At 32.5% G+C, this 16,712-nt stretch overlaps 1 protein-coding gene across 1 annotated transcript in view; it reads left to right on the top strand.

Moving 5' to 3' along the window:
• The window catches only part of LOC114327337 (uncharacterized), a 757,805-nt gene that overhangs the window by 279,826 nt on the left and 461,267 nt on the right, over positions 1 to 16,712 (top strand). Inside the window, exon 2 of the mRNA XM_028275925.2 lies at positions 9,039 to 9,078. The gene's annotated coding sequence lies outside the window, so the exon portion shown is untranslated. The remainder of the gene's footprint in view (positions 1 to 9,038; positions 9,079 to 16,712) is intronic.

The following is a 16,712-nucleotide window of genomic DNA, read 5'->3' as shown; positions in this document are numbered from 1 at the left end:
ATTTTGAATATTTTTTCGAGATATTTGGCACACGCATTCTTAATATAATAAAGAATGGCGGTACAGAGGCCATTTTGAAAAATATTAAAATATGTGGAAATTACTCTGTAATTAAATACAATATTAAAAAAACGAGCCTGTACCGCCATTAAGAAGAACAAAAAATACACTTTTTTCAAATAAACTTTTTTATCCGATGCCTAGATTTTGTGTCATTTTGGAACTACTAATGAAATAAAAAATTTTGGTAGTTCCAAAATGACACAAAATCTAGGCATCGGATAAAAAAGTTTATTTTAAGAAAGTGTATTTTTTTGTTCTTCTTAATGGCGGTACAGGCTCGTTTTTTCGGCGGGCGTAATTTCGGCCGGTAATCCCTTGGCCTACCTGCATAAATCAAGGGGTACCATTTATGACAGGGGTAATTTCGGCCGAGGGGTTGATGTTTACGATGAGATTAAACTATTGGTAATTACACTCCTGGGGTACTCTACACTCTAATACCCGAAAGTTAGGTTTTGACGAAGCGTTAGGTCTTCCTCCTTTGAAAATTGTACTGTGTAAATATAATATAATATATTAATTTTTTAAAATTAGCAAAATTTCGGTTCAAAACGAATAAGAAGTAAATAAAACTTAGACACCCTGTTGAGAACTTAAGTTATAGAAATAAGTTGATGTAATAATTTTATTGAAATAAAGAAATATTTTAATATTAAGCATTCTGTTATTTTATTTGATTTGCGGCCGAGAATACCTATGAGATAAGGAAGCAACTTAAAACCTCCGGCCGAATTTACCTACCGGCTTTTAGTACCTGCCCTTTTTCCGGCCGAAATTACATCCGCCCCAATATGTGGAAATTACTCTGTAATTAAATACAATATTAAAAAACGGGGTAAATACAATATATTTTTCAAATTGGGCTCTGTACCGCTATTCTTTATTATATTACGAATAAGTGTGCCAAATATCTCGAAAAAATATTCAAAAAACAGCCGCAATCTCGGAACGCGTTTTTGCTACCTGTTGATCGCTACTGTTTCCTCTTAATTTGTTAGATGAAAAAAGGTTGCAACAGAAAAGAATTTTAGTATAATTTTTAGATCTTATTTTTATGGTATATTGGATAAATAAAAAATATTTGTAACATTTATATGACATCGAATGTGTTTAATTTCCCTGTTTTGTCCCTGGATGAAGTAAGCAACTAGAGATACTAGAAGACACAAACCGAAGGTAATGCATTAAAATTAAAATAGCCCTAAGAATAAAATTTATTAGAAAATTTAATTTAATTTTGGTTTTGTTTTACATAAGTAATCATTAAAATACTTACGTAATTAATCAAAATAAGAATTTGCTGATTAATCTCATAACAGAGAGAAATACAGAGCGTAACAATATATTGACAAAAAACATGTGTTAACAACCTCACACAACGGCAGGATGTGTTCGGAACTGTTATTTTTACTCTACTACTAACTAATTAAAACATATCTTGGCATGGAAACAAAGTGGGCTTGTCCCGCAACTGCTATTCACCACTCTTCGGCCATTCACGAAAGTTTTGTTTTTCGTTGCCGGTTTAACTCTCCGTCGCGTCCGTTCGTTCGTTTATGTACTCCAGTGGTTTTGAGAATAGTTTTGTTGTCAGATTTAGTTGAGATAATTAAACGAGGTAGTGCAACTGCCAGCTGACAAATTTATGGATGCCGTGGATGGAGGAGAGGAGAATGAAGCAAGCGAACTTTGATATTCGGAGTGCTGCTGGAGTAACTAACGATTACGAGTTTAAACTTTCTACTCATTAATCTTATATTTGTAGTGTTTCTTGCGACATTACCAAAAATGCTTTGAATAATTATTCAGGAGTGCATTTTAAAAGTAAATATATTCAGAAATTTTAACTAAATATTACCAGTTATACATTTCCTTATTAGACTATTAGAGGCATATCCGAACAACTCAATGATGAAAAAACAAAAAAGCAGCTGAACAACAAATTTAAAAAATTACCAACAAAGAAGACAGAGCACAAGATATAGAACAAAACTGGGAGGAAATCAGACACGCCCTTGCAACAGCAACCGAAATGATAACAGAACAACGACCACGAAAGCAAAGATGGATGACAGAGGAAATATTGGATTTAATGGATTAAAGAAGAAAATGCAAACAGCACAAAACAATATACAAAGCAATAAATAGAACCACTAAACAAAAAATAAAAATTGCAAAAGAAACATGGATAATGGAACAATGTGAAGAGATCGAAAACTTATATAAAAAAACATGATGACTTCCATCTTCATAACAAACTCAAGGAATTCACAGGCACGACATACTCACAAGGACCAAATAATCTAATCAACGCAGAAGGCGAACTGATTTCAAGCCCTGAAGAACAAATAAACAAGTGGGAAGACTATATAAAGGAACTCTTCTATGATATCAAATAACCTTCTACATTAAATAAAGAAAACGATGAAGGTCCTCCAATACTAAAGTCCGAATTGGAATATGCTCTACGTCAACTAAAAAACAATAAATCTGTACAAAAGATGAAATACCAGCTGAGCCATTAAAGTTAATCAACGAGGAAAACTTAGGCCTTCTTCTTGGACTATTTAATAATGTTTACAATACAGGGGCGACCCCTAAAATATGGCTCGAATCCGTCTTCATACCACTGCCCAAAAAGAAGAACGCAAAATGGTCAGGACTTCCGCCTTATAAGTCTATTAAATAATATTCTGAAGCTTTTCTTGCGAATCATACAGAACAGAATATATAAAACATGTGACGAGGTCACCGGCCAAGAACAATTTGGCTTCAGAAAAGGTATGGGGAAACGAGAAGCAATATTCTGTCTTCAAACTCTCGCACAAAGATGCAAAGATCAGCAAGCAGATATTTTTGTCTGTTTTATAGATTTTGAGAAAGCGTTCGATAGGGTGAAGCACAAGATCTTAATAGAAAGATTGAACGACATCGGAGTCGACAAAAGAGATTCTAAAATTATAGAGGCTATTTATTGGAATCATAAAGACCAATGGTAACACGTCGAGGCCAATTGAAATACAACGAGGTGTTAGACAGGGTTGTGTGTTATCACCCATACTCTTTAACGTCTACTCTGAGGTAATATTTGCGAACGCTTTATCGCACTCTTTAGAATGAATCAGGATAAACGGCCAAAGAGTAAATAACATCCGCTATGCAGATGACACGGTATTAATGACTGATTCGGACCATAGTCTGCAGATACTTTTGGATAGGGTTAGTGAGAGTTGTGAACAAATGGGGATAAAGATCAATAGTGCGAAAACCAAAGTTATGAAAATATCAAGAAACAAAAATTTACCTCTTCCAATATATGTGAAACACCAACAGCTTGAATACGTGAGCCAATACAAATATCTTGGTTACTGGTTCAACAATCAACTTGATTATAAACAAGAAGTAAGGGCGAGAATAGAGATAGCCCGACAGGGGTTTATCAAAATGAAAAGCTTATTTTGTAACAGTAGCATTAGTATCAGCCTTAGATGTAGTTTTCTGCATTGCTATGGTCAATACTTTTGTACGGAACGGAGGCCTGGACACTCAACACAACACGAACAAGTTAGAAGCCTTAGAACTCTGGCTTTATAGAAGAATCTTGAAAATACCTTGGACAACCCATACCACCAACGAAGATGCTCTGAGGAGAATAGGTACAGAAAGGAAACTGCTGAAATCATTAAAGTCAGAAAAGTTAGCTACCCGGGACACGCGCAACTGATCATGCAGGGTAAGATTGAGGGAAAACGGGGTCCGGGTAGGCGCCAGATTTCATCGCTTAGAAATATCAGAGACTGAACCGGCCTTGATTCAACATCTTTGTTTAGAGCCGCATTGGACAGAGACAGATTTGCCAGTGTAGTCGCTTACCTCCACTAAAGGAGAAAGCACCACAGGAAGAAGATACATTTCCTTAGCCTTCAAGCGGGTGCGCTGTCGTAAAGTTTACGAAAAACACACGAGATCGGATTTCTCGCTTATATCACACAGAAGATTCCCTGAGTCCTCTTATTGTTGAACCTGCTTATAGGCGAAATAATAAAAAAGTAAGAACTAATAAAGGATACTAAATGGGAGAAAAACAACTTAAAATAATCTGATATGCAGACGACGCTATACTAGTGCACATTTCAAAGTGAAGAGCATTTACAATGTATGTTGCACCAATTTAATATAACGGCTAGAAAACCCAAAACAGACCAAATGCATGGTTGTGTGTGTGTGTTCACAAAGAGGGGATGGCATTAGATAAACTTTTTGCCACAGATATTTGAAAGTTGAAGATTGAAGATGTCATATTAAATTTTTATTTTAGAATCTTTAAGAAATTGTATGATAATATCATTAATAGTTTTGGTATTGAAGCTTAGTAGATGTGAAATATTCAGCGGTAAACTTACATTCCGCTCCTGAAGTCTAGCAATTAGTGCTTTCGTATGGTTTTTATTAAGTTCACAATTAAAGATTATATGATTTAAATCTGCAGTAGAGTAGTTATCACATGAACAGAGAGAGTTGATACGCATTCCTATTTTAGCTAAATGTGCAGGAAAATTGCCATGGTTTAATCTTAAGCGACTTAGGGATGTGGAATAAAATCGAGTAACGTGATAATCAAATATATGTGGGATATTTTGCGGAAGTTGTGGGTGTATGTTAGTGTATGGATTCCTCGAAGTTTGTACAAACTTAAGCCAAATAGTTTCCCATTTTTTTCTTAATTTTTTATGCAATTCGGGAATGTAATCGCTGGAGATTGTTAAATCTACTATTTCATTTAAAGTTGCTGAATTCTTTGCCATTTCATCCACTATCTCATTTTCTTTGATTCCGGCATGTCCTTTTACCCAGATAAAGACCAAGTCACTGCTATTATTTTTAAATCGAGTGATTGTCTTTCTAATATGGCATAACAACTCATTGTTGTGTTTTTTGGTTATTGGTTGCGATATTGCCTCAAGAGCAGATAAAGAATCTGATAGTATAACCGTGTCTCCAAAGTTCTGTTCAACCGCGTAAGTTAGGGCTCTTTCAATAGCATAAAGTTCGGCAGTGAAGATAGATGTACATTTAGGTAGTCTAAAAGAATTACCACTTTTTATATTAGAAACATAATAAGCGCTACCTACACTATTACATGTTTTTGAACCATCTGTATAGATGTATTTATAATTAGAAAATTCAGATAAGATTAATTTTACAATTTTATTGTTTTGGCATGGTAAGTTTCTGTATGTAGGTTTTATGATCTTTGGAAAGATTGCGATTTCCTCAATAGAAAGGTTATATATGGGTAATATTTGTTTAGTGTTAATGCTAAAGTTGTTAGTTTCTAGATAAGCATCTGTAAGAGGGGGAGAAGTTTTAATTCTCCAATAAGAATTTGTTAAGTTATATTCAGTGAGACTGTTAATTTTACTTAATAATTTATGTGAGTCTAAAGTCCTGGTCTTTAATAGAAACTTATTAGACAAGAATTCTCTTCTAAGGTTTAGAGGAGGTTCCTGCGCTTCTGCTAGAATTGCAGCACATGGCGTTGACTTAAACGCACTAATACATATACGTATTGCCTTATACTGAATATGATCGATTTTTGATAAATTAGATTTTGACGATGAACCATATAAAAAGCATCCATAATCAATGATTGACCGAATATACGATTTATAGAACATTAATGCTATCTTTGGGTCGGCACCCCATCTAGCTTTACATATGCAACGAAGCATGTTTAAACCTTTTTCGCATTTGTTGATAATGTGATTCACATGGAGTGTCCAGGTTAGTTTTTTGTCCAAAACCACGCCCAGATACTTATGGTGAGAGGATACATTAATATCAACATTACTTAAATTTATACTGGTAGGGGAACTTAACCTATGTCTAGTGAAAAAGGTGATGCTAGATTTCTCAGGGGATAACGTGAAATTAAAAGCCATAGACCATCTTTTTACACATTGCAAATGCATGGTTATAACAGCAAATCTAATTAGATGTAAATTAGAGCTGGAAGGTCAGGTAATAGAACAAGTCATAGAGTTTAAATACCTAGGCATCATACTCTCTAGCTACAAAAAGCTCAAAACAGAAGTGAAAGATCAAGTGAATAGAGCAAACAGAGCCGCAGGTTGCCTGAATGACATAGGATGTAGAAATAAAAATATCGAAAAAGAAATAAAAAGCAGAATTTAGAAAACAATCATCAGACCAATAATTATATATACGCAGCAGAAACACAACCTGATACAGAAAGGACAAAAAAAGCTAGAAACAGCAGAGATGAAAACCCTTCCAAAAATCGATGGTAAGACTCTATGGGAAAGAGCCAGAAGTACAGATATGCGACGGAGATGCAAGGTGGACGGCAATAATAACTGGGTAAGAAACAGAAGAGTAGAATGGAATGACCACATAAGCCGAATGACAACAAATAGAGTAGTAAGGACGGTCAGAGACGGTTCTCCAATAGGAAGAGGGTTAGTGGGAAGACCACGAAAACGATGCAACCACAACTTATTGGAGGCACATTGAAAAAACAGACAGTTATATCTGTACAAAAACAAAAAGAGGCAGGAATTATTATGACACACTATAAGTACTTATAAAAAAAAATCCAAAGCAAGTGTGATATATTGTAGGTTTCAGAGATTAACTTAAATCCAACTTTTAAAATATATAAATATGTGATATATTTTTTGTAGATACGATATAACGAATACTTTAGAGTTGAAATTTTTGACTTGCAAATCAGTTTTAAAATACATCCTCAATAAGCACTCTATAAATAGTATAGAAAACGTTTTGAACTACGAATATATATTATTTAAGATATTTTTAAAACCTCGTCTTTGAAGATATCCAAGATCTTGTAGTTAATATTGAATGCTGTGTCAATTTATGATAAAAATCTACTAAGAATGCATTTAATGTAAATTCACACAATACATTATGTAAAAAGAAAATAATGGAAATAATAAATTATGTGTAAAATAGACATTGTTCCAGATATCTAGATTTGAGTACTAAATAGTATTAAGCTATGTATATTCCGCGTTAACTCAGAAGAATCTTTATTCAAGAAAAACAGACGAAAAATTATCTATATGTTATAAAAATTTATTTCGTTAAGCGCAAAATATCGCCTGTCAAAATTTTCAATATGTTTTAAATGTATCCATTTTTTTTCGAATCCTGAGAAAACTAATAATAGTATTTTCGGGTTTGGGAGGGAGAGGGGGGAGAAATCGGTAAATTCGTAGTTTTTTAAGTTTTTCGCCAATATTTCTAAAACTATGCGGTTTAGCATGAACAACCCTCTATCCAAAATTGTTTTACATTAAATTTGAAATAAAAAAGGCCCTATGCATAATCTTTCTAAAATCAATGGTTCCAAAGTTACGGAGGTAGTATAGTATAACTTGTCCAAAAAAGGCCTAACCCAAACATCCAAATTAAAAGTTTTCCTCCAACACCAAAATGTTCTATATGGTCCACATATTGTTCAGTAAAAAGTTACACCATTTTGAGCGTCCGGTTTGGGAGGGAGATGGGAGAGAAGCCGGTAAATTAGTAGTTTTTTTAAGTTTTTCGTCAATATTTCTAAAACTATGCTTTATCGTAAACAAAGTTATATATAAAAATATTTTACTAGAAATTTAAAACAAAAAATGTTCTATAAATAATTGTTATAAAATCAACGGTTTCAGAGTTACGGTGGGTGAAAAGTCGAGGTTTTCGATACTTTTTATATTTTTTGGGCAATATTTATGATATAAATATACCAAAAACCCAGACATCCAAAGTGAAAGTTATCCTCCAACACCAAATTGTTCTATATGGTCCACATAATGTTCAGGAAAAAGTCACACCATTTTGAGCGTCGGGTTTGGGGGGGGAGGGAGGGGGGAGAAATCGGTAAATATAAAAAGTATCGAAAACCTTCACATTTCACCCTCGGTAACTCTGGAACCGTTGATTTTATAACAATTATTTATAGAAACTTTTTTGTTTTAAATTTTATGTAGAACATTTTTCTATAGAACATTCCTTACGCTAAAGCACAGTTTTAGAAATATTGACGAAAAACTTAAAAAAAACTACTAATTTACCGAATTCTCCCCCATCTCCCTCCAAAACCGGACGCTCAAAATGGTGTAACTTTTTACTGAACAATATGTGGACCATATAGAACAATTTGGTGTTGAAGGAAAACTTTTACTTTGGATGTCTGGGTTAGGCCTTTTTTGGACCAATTATACTATACTACCTCCGTAACTTTGGAACCTTTCATTTTAAAAGGGTTATGAATCGGGCCTTTTTTATTTCAAATTTAATGTAGAACAATTTTGTGCAGAGGGTTGTTCATGCTAAACCGCTTAGTTTTAGAAATATTGACGAAAAACCAAAAAAAACTACGAATTTGCAGATTTCTCCCCCCTCTCCCCCCCAAACCCGACGCTAAAAATGGTGTGACTTTTTTCTCAACATTATTTGGACCATATAGAAAAATTTGGTGTTGGAGGATAACTTTCACTTTGGATGTCTGGGTTTGGGTCTAACTATACCATACTATAAGTATTTTCGAAAAATTTAAACGCAGAATGAAAAATTACATTATTTCCGAGGGCCGAAAGTCCCTGAAAACTTCTATTGTGTTTATTTTAATAAGTTACAGGGGTGAAAAAAAAGAGAAAGTTAAGCGTGGCTAGTAATTTCGAATATCTCCTTCAACACGAACTTTTTGATTATTCTAAGGGACTTTCGGCCCTCGGTAATACTGCAATCTTTTATTCTGCGTTTAAATTTTTCAAAAATATTTATTAGTTTTCACAGAATTCGAAAAAAATGAATACATTTAAAACACATTGAACATTTTGACAGGCGGCATATTGCGCCTATGCCCTTTATACCTTTACATTATGTATATAAGGTTTTTAATTTTAAATTTAAATATTATTATTTTCTTGTTACAGATCTGCCGATGTTAAGAAAATTTCTACCGGTTAACATGAGGTAAGTTAAATTATTTTGAACATAGCTATACAAAACGTTTATAAAATAAGATATAATACACATACAAATGTTTTCTTTTGTTTGGTCTTAAAAGTTTGGATTTCATTTAAACTGGTACAAAAAGTTCATTACAAGATCAGTTACCTCAGGCACATATTAAGAGGAGCAAAATATGAAATACCACAGTTAATCCTACAAGGGAAGATCGAAGGTAGAAGTGGAGCCAGCCGCAAACGACTTTCCTGGTTAAGGAATAGGTATGGGCAGGAATACACAACACAGGCGAGTTGTATCACGCCCCAAGAACAGAACCTTAGTAATGAGATAGTCGCCACGCACTTTATTGTATTAAAAAGAAGAAGGTCGCCACTCGAGAATTCACTTTGTCCAACGATTGTCTTCCATTCTTCCTATATATCCTGCCCAGTTCCATTTTAACATGGCAATCTTCTGGATGACATGTCACTTTTGATCGTCTTTTTTCTCTTCATTGGACTTGCGATCACTGAATTTAATGTTGAGCATTCTCCGTTCCATAGCTCTCTGGGTCACTTAAAGTTTGTGGACTACGCTCTTGTTAAAAGCCCAAGTTTCAGTTCCGTATGTCAGAACTGGCAATATGTACTGGTCGAACTTTTTTGCCTTTAAAGTACAAAAAGTTACTTGGAAGAAAATAGAGGAAATTAATCGATAAATAATTCAAAAATATTAATTTGATAAAAAAATCTACAATAAATTTCTTTTAATTCATTCTTTTCAATGTTTGATCATTGAGATATCCGTCAATCGCTGGACTATTCGACGAGAGCAAAAAATTTTATTTACTTCGGGTAAAATTATAGATATAAAATTTAGGTTAAAATTATTTAATAATAGATGTATGTACTATATTCCTTTAGCTCAGTTGCAAGTAATTTCCCACATTAATTAATTTGCGTTATGTCGGTCAAATTTTGACATTGACTGAAATTAGCTAGAAGCTACGTAAAATCAAGCGCAATTGCTTATGGTAAATATTGATTGGGGCTTGAAAGTAAAAAATTATTCATCTGCAATAAATCGTATTATATTTTTTATTAAACACAAAATAATTATTAAAGTATCATATGATGAAAAGAATGGAACAAGTATCTTACCCCGAATAATGTTCAAAAAGAATATAAATTAAACAATTAATTAAAATCGTTTCTCCAATTTTTTATCCTTTCTGAAAAAATTTATTTGTCGACGTCATCAAAATTGGCATTATCTCTGAGATGAGTTCGTGGATGGAGTCGAATCCCATGCCGAACCATTTTTTTAAGTTTGCCAACAAGAAATAGTTACTAAGGGCTAAATCTGGAGAAAGGAGTGGATGAGGGAGCAACTCGTAGTCTAATTTATAGATTTTTGTCATGGAAACTGCACATATTATGTGCACTATTGTATTGCCATGTTGGAATATAATTTTTTTCTTGGTCAAATTCGGTCGTTTTTTAACTAAACTGACCCCATAAGTTGTTATAATATTCACCATTGATTGTTTTCCTGTTTTGGAGGTAGTTATTTCGGATCATATGGAGTGCATTCCAAAAAAAAACGGTCGCTATGACTTTATTTGCTGACAACCCACAGTTGCCTTCTTTGGTGCCGATTCACCAGGAGAAATCCAGTGTTTTGATTGTTGTTTGGTCTCCGATGTATTATGGTGGATCCAGGTTTCTTCCACAGTTAAGAAACGGCGCAAAATCTCGTCCATATTGCGCCTGAACAACACCAAACCTTCCTGCGAAATTGTCACAAGGTTGCGTTTGTGGACGGTTGTAAGCAAACGCTGCACCCACCTTGCAGAAAGCTTTCTCATACCCAAGTGACCATTCTAACTTGAGACCACTGAGGTATCTGAGATGCCTATGACTTCCACAATCTCTCTTGTTTTAAAGCTCCGATCGGCTAAAACCATATCGTAAATATGTTTCAATTGTTCTGAATGTAGATACCTCAACTGGGCGTCCAGAATGTTCGTTATCTTCCGTAATTGTACGGCCACACCAAATTTAGCAAACCACTTCTTTACCGTGACATTGATGGTGCAGAGTTTTCATAATATTTATCAAGCTTAGCCATGATTTGAGTGATGTTTTTTTTGCAATGATAATGGTTAGGGAGCACACAAAATTCAATTTTTCCATTTTTTCTCAAAACGCACAGTAATCTACTATCCAGGGTTGCCAAACACAAACAAACGACGCACCTTGTTCAAATTTAGACCGGAATCAGGTGGGAGTTGCTTGTTGACAGGAACAGTGTTGCCATTTCAATTAAGTGGCGGGAAATTCAAAAAGTCACAGACTTATTTATTCGCGACAGGAGCAGTGTTGCCAGTTCAACTAAGAGGCGAAAAATTCAAAAATTCAAACACTTATTAACACACATTAACACACACATCATGAAATTTTCTACCAATGCACCTTTGGAAAAAAGCTAAGAATGGTAATAGTTAAATAAGTTAGAGAGGGACAATGCATTGACACCAAAATCCAAACTGAATGTATCAGCTCTTATGAGGCTACTAACACAGTGCACACACAATACATGATTACAACAAATTCCTGACTGACATCTGCAGCAAAGAAAAATTAATCAAATTCACTGTGAAAAAATAAAAACAATTCACTTCCTTTTCAGGATGTAGTCCAGGGCGCATCTGTTTTGAGATGGACGTTGAGAGAATAACTCAAATAATAATATTTGAGTTATCCTCCCACTCAAAATGGCCAGGAACATTGTTTAAATAATCGAAATGTCAAAATATGAAGGAAAATTCGATTTTTTTAATGGTTTTTTGATTATAACTCTTAAATTGTTCATTTCTGAGAAAAGTTGTACTGTCATAAAAGTCGCATAATTAAATTTCCTATAATATAGAATTGGTTAAAAATTTAAAATGTAGTTACCCTTGTTACAAAATAGCAATAATTGCGAAAAAAAAACATATAAAAAGAAGTATTTGCATTTTACGTTTTTTCAACCATTTATGCTAAACTAAGGACCTTCATTTTTTACCCGCAACAATTTTATGATATAGTAAAACAATATTATAAATTTCATTAAAATCGGTTTAATAGATTTTGCAAAATTATTTTGCAATCCAGCTTTCGCAAAAAAAATTCAATTTTTTAATATGTTGCAGGACTGAAAATAAAGCAGATAGCAAGTTGAGTTTTTTTTTTTTTGATTATAGAAGTGTACTGTACCTTTCCTTTGCAATTTGAAAAATTAAAATCGATTAATTATTACGACGTCAGGATATTTTTTAAATAAACAATAATTTTTGGTGCTACGAGCAGGACAGCGGTGTTCGATTCACACAAGTTGATTTCCACCAAAATTTCTTTCAATCTTTATCTAATATATTATTATTTTCTTACTCTATATTTTGTTGTATTTTAATATTTTAATTCCACAAAAATCAAACTAATTGTTTAAACAATTATTGCATATGTTTAAAAATAATAAACTTTTATTCTCTAAGTTAAAATATATGAACAAAGAAAGTTTTTGATAAAAAAGTGTTATTTCATAGGATAGAGTATATGTTTTTATTTTGCAATAAACAAATTTATTTATTTATATCGAAATGTAATAAAAATTAAAATGTATCAATCATTATCAAAGGTCATTGGAATGCCCAATCAGAGCAAACTATCCGGTGTCCTGCGCGTAGCACCAATAATTAATGTTTATTTAAAAAAATTCCTGACGCCGTGGTAGTTAATCGATTTTAGTTTTGCAAATTGCAAACGAAAGATACAGTACACTTCTATAAGCAAAAAGAATTCAACTTGCTATCTGCTTTATTTGCAGTCCTGTAACATTTTAAAAAATGAATATTTTTTGTGTAAGCTGGATTGCAAAATTTATTTTGCAAAATCTATTAAACCGATCTTAATTAAATTTAGAGTATTATTTTACTGTATCATAAAGTTTTTCTCATTGAAATATGAAGGTTCTAAGTCTAGCAGCATAAATGGTTGAAAAACGTAAAATGAAAATACTTGTTTTTGTATGGTTTTTTCGCAATTATTGCCATTTTGCAACAAGGATGACTATTTTTTAAATTTTTAGCTAATTCTGTATTGTAGGAAATTTAATTACGCAACTTTTATGTCAGTAACTTTACTCGGAAATAAATACTTTTAAAGTTATAATCAAAAAACGAAGAAAAAAATGGAATTTTTCTTTCATTTTTTGACATTTTGATTATTTAAACAATGTTGCGGACCTTTTTGAGAGGGAGGATAACTCAAATATTATTCTTTGAGTTATTTTCAAGCAATTTCTGCAAAAAAAATTGAGTCACCTCTCAACGTCCAAATGTACTAATATTTTTACAGATGCGCCCTGGTCTAATGTGCCAAAGAAAATGTGCCAACCCACACCAAGAGATAATAAAATTTTCACTAAAATCACAATGTCAACATCAAAAAAGGAATCATCAAATCAGTATACGATAGAGTCGAAAACCCCAAAGAAAAAATTAGTAAAGAAACGAGACAAATTATGGTATATAGTTGAATATTAAAAAATAAAGGATATTTTGACACGCAAGAAATAAACTCCATGAATAAAAAAATATCTAAAGCTGTCAGACAGTATATTAGAAAATACAAGATCAAGAAAATTATAAAAATCATAGAAGAAAACAAAAGCATGAAAGCGTTGAGGAGAAAAATAGAAAATGGCAAAAAATCATTCAACTTAAAGACATAAATGGAAATATAGACTCAGAGTGACCAGGCATATTAAACATAGTGAAAAGTTTTTATGGAACATTATATCAAAGTCGTGTTATTCTAGAGCTCATCAAAGAGCCCATATAAACTATATTGAATGTAGATAGATAAATTAGATCTTGAAAACTATAGGCTCATTAGCTTAGGCAGCCACCTATACAAACTCTTTACTCGAACACTGGCAAAAAGATTGAAAGTGAAATTCGATTTCTATCAGTAAGAAGAACAAGCAGATATATAGACTGGTTACACTCATCACCCCTACATCATTATGCTGCGAGACAAATGTGACACAGAAAGGAGGAGTACATGCTCCATCTATATAGACGTCAACTCGCATAAGCGCGGATTTGATTGATAGAATATGAAAGCACTCGATTTCTTTAAAGGAAAATTCGATTTATATTTATAAACATTTGCTATGAATAAACGTCTTATGCATAAATGAAATCCCTTTATAAAGATTCACGTCACCTTTAAACTTTTTTGATATACTTTTAAAGAACTTTTAGGCTAGATCATAACGATCCAATGAAAATTATGGTATATTAAGTAACATTGGAAAAATAACATCCAGGTATACTGCATTTATTCTAACTAATTTATAGGAATGTGTTTTTTTTATTAAGGGCGAAAAACAATTAAAACTTCAGCCATATTGATAAAATGGTTTTTGTAACCTGTTCTTAAAAAATAAAAGTAAGTAAGCCATTGTTGTAATTTTTAACTACAATTGGCATTCATTGATACTTTGTGCAGAGTTGCTTTAATCTTAAAGTATCAATATGTTATTGATTTGTTGTCGGTTATAAAATCAGGAACTCCCTAAATAAAGATATTATAGAAGTATATGCCTATCAGAAGAGAGAGTTGGATAAAACGGGATAGTCGGATAAAACGGGATACCTAGCCTAGAGACATAACTAGTGCTGCTATCAATCGGACAATGACGAAAACTTGTTCTCAGTTGTCATTTTAACGTTTTTACTTCGTTTTACCTCGATGCCACCATTTGATGAAAAGTTGTTGTGTTTACAATTGTTTGACTCTATTTTTTTGGTACTTTGTACTTTTAAGTGCGTTGATTTCTACATTATATTGCCTACATATATAAAAATATAATTCTGGTGACTATTACATTTAATTAAGCATTCATTAATGAATATTCTCATGTGTAGTCTATCTAATTTTACTTTCACGTTCAGACAGGAGCCATTTTTGTTTTGAAAAATGTCTGAGTTGGACAAAACGGGACACTTATAAGTTGGATAAAATGGGATACAGTTTCTTATGTCCCGTTTTATCCACCTATTTATTTGTTGGCCTGTTAATTTTTAAATAGCGATATGAAGCGTGTTCTCATACCGCAGAAAAGAACAACATATTTTTATGTAACTTTTGTTCTGATATACATACCTAGTTCTAAATAAATGGTCTTGTTTTTCATTTTGAAATAAAATATAAAAATCGCCTATTTTTAAGTTTCTGACTATTGAAAATATTGTTTTTTCCAGAGTAAATTTTGCTTCGCAGTCTTATATGTCTACTTAGTTATACTGTTTAGATAATTTTATACAAAAAAAAATAAATATTGTGAACCTATCCCGTTTTATCCAACCATGGTATGTTAAAACGAGATGTGTAGGACTTTACTAAATATTTTTTGAAGTTATACTTCTTTAGGCGCGATTGAGATTGAGGGTGAATTTATATTGATCTGCGCGCATGCGCACACCGACAGTTTGGTATTAGTCGTTATACGGGCTCTGATTGGGTGTTGAAATGATCTGTCAATAATAAATATTTGTTCAATATGAAGGTAAACAAATGTATAATATATTAGTTTTATTGTTGTGAGGACAGAAACAAACAAGTTTATAATTGTAGTAACATTTAAATAGTTTTTAAAAGCAACAGGTACGTAATAATTGTAAATGTATCATAGGTACCTACCTATTTGAACCTACCAAAATACATAGTATGTAATACTTTTATTTACATAATTTGATTACCATCAAAATTTCTATCAATGTTCACCTAATATATTGTTTTCTTACTCTATGTTTTGTTGTATTTTTGAAGTTATACTTCTTTACCGGCGATATGAGGGTGAATTTTTATATGTTAAAACCTATGATCCCGGCGCATGCGCATTATAACTTTGTTCTGATTGGATGTTCAAATGACATGTCAAAAATTATTCAATATGGCAGCTGTGGCACAGCTGTACGTAGTTTGATTATTTATGGTTGTTGCGTTTTGAAATTTGTGTGAAAAGAAACAAAGTTAGTTAATAGTTATACTGCCTTTTTAAATAGTTTTCATATACCTATATTTTTGGACTTTTGGACTATTTTGGACAAGGAAAACTCATTCTAATTTGGTAAGTAGTTTTTATTATAATCATATTGTAATTATACATTTGGATTAGGTTGGAATACATACATTTATTTTCTCAAGAATGGGGATTTTAGAGAGAAATCCCAAATTAGGTCCGATTTTTATTTTTAAATTATGATTTTTTGGCGTAGATTTATTTAACTAGTAGGTATGTAATGCTTTGATTTACATACTTAATTTGATTACCAACAAAAGTTCTACCAATCTTCATCTAATATATTGTTTTCTTACTGTTTTATTATATTTTAGTATTTTCTTCCACAAAATTTAAACTACATAAATTAATTATATTCAAAACAACTGTCAAACAGTAACACGTTCAGTTACCCTATTTTTCCACACGACAAATAATGTGGAATTGGACGAGGCTTCGATTACGAATCAAAGCGCCGCGAAGTTCACGGGTTCGATTCCCGATGCAAGTTTTTATTTTTTTATTTTTTTATGCATTTTATGATT

Source organism: Diabrotica virgifera, chromosome 6 (assembly GCF_917563875.1).
Source record: "Diabrotica virgifera virgifera chromosome 6, PGI_DIABVI_V3a".
In the NCBI taxonomy this organism is placed as follows: Eukaryota; Metazoa; Arthropoda; class Insecta; order Coleoptera; family Chrysomelidae; genus Diabrotica; species Diabrotica virgifera.
The sequence above is the reverse complement of the archived record's forward strand: the minus strand, read 5'-3'. Positions and strand labels throughout refer to the sequence as shown.